Here is a 4087-nt window from a genome sequence, read left to right on the forward strand (position 1 = left end):
CACTCCGAGCGCCCCCTAGCGGCTCGATGGCCCGGCCCGAGGGCGCTGAGGGAGCCCATGACGGGGGAAAGAGCTGAAGGAACCGCTCCGGGCGATCCGGGGCCCTCTGAGGGGAAAAAGGGAATTCTGGAGCTTCTCTACCTCAGGCTGCTTTTCCTCGGCTCAGCTCAGCCCCAAACGCAGCAGGGTTGCAGAGAAAGGCCGCAGGTGCCAGAGGGCGGCGGTGCGGACGGAGCTGAGGCGGGAACATGGAGCCCTGAGGGTCCCCTCACGGCAGCGCSGGTGGGGGCGATGGCTGAGGAGGGCATTCCCCATTCTGTGAATGCCGGGGCCAGCCTGACCCAGGTGAGTGTCGTCGCATTTTCCTTGTGCTATTTCCTTCTGCTGGCCGGTGTCCCTCCAGCACTAATCTCTGTAGCATTGGCCTGGCTGGATGTGGCACTGAGACACCCAAGGGAATGGGCATCCAACTGAGATTTGTCTTTTATTCTGGGGTGCTGGACTTTACCCAATGCACAGTGCACCAGTATCTCCTGCAATATCACCATGACCATGACCTCCAAGGAGGGACACAGGTCCACTGAGGAGCCTCCTCTGTGGAGAGGTCCAAATTGGTGCTCCATGATGTCCCCAATGCTCTCAAATCTGACTTTCAATTACTGTTGTATTTTTAAAACAATTTTTTACCCCTGAGGAACTAAGTTTCCACAGGAATAGTAAGCCCATTTTCTGGCTTGTTCCTCCCCGCTGTCCTTTCTCCAGAATCAAGATGCAGCTGTAGAAGTAGCCCAAGCCACTGTCATCCCTTCACTCCTTCCTTCTCATTCCTGTTGGTCAATTGTACTGTTACTTTAGTATTCTATGTCTGTTGTTGAAGTTCTTATCCTTTACTGATACATGCAAGAGATGTAAAAGACTCTTTGCTTGTYCAAGACTTTGCAAAATGTGCTGGTGTGACAGAATTAATCCCTGGGTTTGCAGCAGATTTTTTTGCTGAGTTTACCTGGGTTAGAGGATGTTGCTGGTGCATGTGGGCAGTACTAGCAGCGCCACAGGCTCAGGTTCAGTTGCTGGGAGAGGCTGGACTGGGAGCAGGCAYGATCCCAGTCCTGTGACTGCTTCTCTTAACACTGCTGCGGGGTGCTGGAAAACCTTCAGGGCTCAGTGTGCCCAGAGAGACAGAAAAACTTTGATTTTGCTTCCCCAGGCARGCAGGAGGGCTCCTGACTCTGCATCGTTAAGTCTTGGCACATGAAGGGTAAAAAGCCTTTTTGCTTTTCGCTATYTGCACCTGTGAAGAATGTGAGCAGCCATGGCACTGTGATAATGAATTGCACTGAGTGCAGAGTGATTTGTGTGCCTAGCAGCACGTTTAATCCATAAATCTAAGTCTGCATATCTTGCCTTCTCCTGGCTCAGGCATCTGCATGTCACAGATGCCTTCTTGCTCTACTAGCCAGTGGAGGATCTGCTGAGATGTCATGATGGCAGAACTGGCTTGTTTTCTGAAGGGAGACACTGTCCAAGAATGCACAAATGCTTTGAAGGGGAAGTAGCRGTGAAATATGGCAAAGATAAACACAAGCTATTAATCTGCTTTGCAAATAATTTTCTAGTATCRAGGCCAATCCAAACCCATAGCATGCAGGGTTGGGCTGCCAGGCTTGCTGGACGAGCTACTGCATTGCCAAAGGTTCAGATGCTTCCAAGCAGCTCCTTTCTCTGAAAGTTACCAGGTTAAAGAAGTCTGGGAGACCACACCAAGGTGTWCGCAGCCTCCTTAATGCAGAGCTCCAAAGCTGAGGGGTCTAAAAAGCAGCAAAACCTAAGTGAAGGACCAAATGGTTGGTAAGATGTCTTTTGGGGAAGGCACACTGCTTTTTTTCTTCTTTCAAATGCCTTGTTTCTCAGTTATCTTCATGGTGACTTCTGAATGTTTTGCGGAGTCAAAGAAGGCTTGACAGCAAAGCAAGCTGATTTTGGAGCCTAGARAATTTGAACCCATAATCCCACAGAGAACCCATCAGTCCTTGCACCGTATGGTGGTAGTGGTTCTATTTTGCTTCAAGATTGCTGCAGCACTCATTTACAGATTGCCTGGGTCCGTGTGACCCTTGGGAACCTTCCTCTGTTCTTTTACTTAYGCTTTCATAGGTTCTGCACCCTCAGGTGTGCGATGAAAATATCCCATCTGTACACACCAGCAACGATTTGTTATCAACYACTGCAGGGCTTGGTCACTGGGGCAGGCCAATTCCTTGCAGCACTTGGAGATTAGGCAGTGCTTGGAGATAGAATGGAGGAAAGTTCTGGAGAAGCTTGGCACACCCCTCTCTCATGTAGTCAGAGCTGTACGCTGTGTGTGTGTGTGTGTGTGCCCAAGTGAGAACTTTGAGGGATGCCTTGGTGGCAGTCTGATCTGGGATTTGTTGCTTTGTTTACAAATTGTAAGAGACATTCTTCATGGTCACGAATATGAGGCTACCTGGCCTTCTTCAAACCCCTCATTTCCCTTCAGGATTGAAGCATGCAGGGCATCCCAGAGAGAGTGCCAAGAAAAGCTGTGTTGATTCCACATCATGGGACATCTTATCTGTCCTAGGGTACATGGGAAATGAAATATTTTAGAAATGTTTAGAAGTGGCTTTAATTTTTTTRTGTGTGTATATTTGCATATGAAAACAGAGGCTCCCTAAGGTTCATAGGCCTGATTTTGAAGGGCTTTAATGGAGAGCACAGTTTGATTTAACACGTTTTTGCAAAAGATTAGTTATCTTGGGGAAGTGCCTTGAAGTTTTGTTCTGAAGATAGTATGTGTGTGAATAMTGTATGTCTAGGTAAAGTTAGATGCTCCCTGGAAGGACAGGATTGAGCATTACTGGRGGACATAAAAGAATTTAAGTGGGTTTAGTAAAACACTCCTCCCACATTACCCTTTTAAATCTACAAGTAAGTTTTTTTCTGTTTCTTTATGTATCTCATGGTCTGCTTCTGCTCTGAAATATTTGTGACTACTGAGAACAGAATATGCTGAGAGGCATTTCTTTGTGTTTCAACAGAGGGAAGATTAACCTGAGAGTTGCCAAACCAAAATGCCAGGAACGCCCTCTGTGGATACCAGATGGTTCAGGCTGTGTAGCTAATCTGCTGTCCTCATCTGTCACAGCAGATGATCACTTCTAACCTTCCTTGTCACAGCTGTTTGATGCCACATCAGCATCATTCCTTTTGCATGGGAGCAGCTGTGCTCACTGAAGGACAGTCTGTCTCCAGAGCCTCTGTAGTACTGACATGTCACTGGGRCTTGCTCAGGAGAGGGCAGCAAATCGCTTTTAATCTCCTGTTTGCTCTGGCTAGTAAAATACACGTGATTTGAGYCTGGGAGAGGATGAAGGCAAATGTGATGTGTGTCTGCCCAGARGCTGACAGCGATGCTCCAGACTTARTTGCCCAAGCAGCAGACATTGTGTCTTGAACCAGTAACTGCTAGCTAAAAAGCTCCTTTTCTTGTTATTACAAAACATCAGACTGAAACAGAGAGGGGAAGCAAAGTAGGCATTGTGTTSCTGTGGCCGTGATGGAAATAGGGTTGGTTCTCTGTGGGTGTTTAGTCTGATGAGCTTTGGAGGGTGGAAATCCATCCTTTGGCAGGTGGTAGARAAAGGCCTTGCCCATCATCACGAGTGGGTTTCCACTGACATGGCTGTTGGAGATGGTAMGGTGTCTGGAGGATGGGTGGGAGGTAACTGCTCTGAGAATCCCCCAGGGCTATGTACGAAAGAGGACTCAGAGTTATTTGGGTTGGCTCTGTGCATCTGTGGGACAGCAAATGCAGAGGCTGAGCAGGCAGCTGWGTAAGCACCCAGGGAATTGAAATGCCCCTGCACTGGGAGGAGCTGTGGGGAGCTGAAATCTGGATCAAAGGACAGTGAAACACCCATATCTCCTGTTAGGACTCCTAGCCCTTGACTTGGTTGTCTCTCACAGGGTATGATAAGGACTGTGCCTGTGTTTGGGAAGCTTTTTTCACCAGGAGCTTTTACCTCCGGCATTCTTAAGCTCACCAAGAGATGATGTGGGTGCCCAC

Source organism: Malurus melanocephalus, unplaced genomic scaffold (genome assembly GCF_030028575.1).
Source record: "Malurus melanocephalus ecotype Western Australia unplaced genomic scaffold, MMel_1.1 scaffold_102, whole genome shotgun sequence".
Lineage (NCBI taxonomy): Eukaryota > Metazoa > Chordata > Aves > Passeriformes > Maluridae > Malurus > Malurus melanocephalus.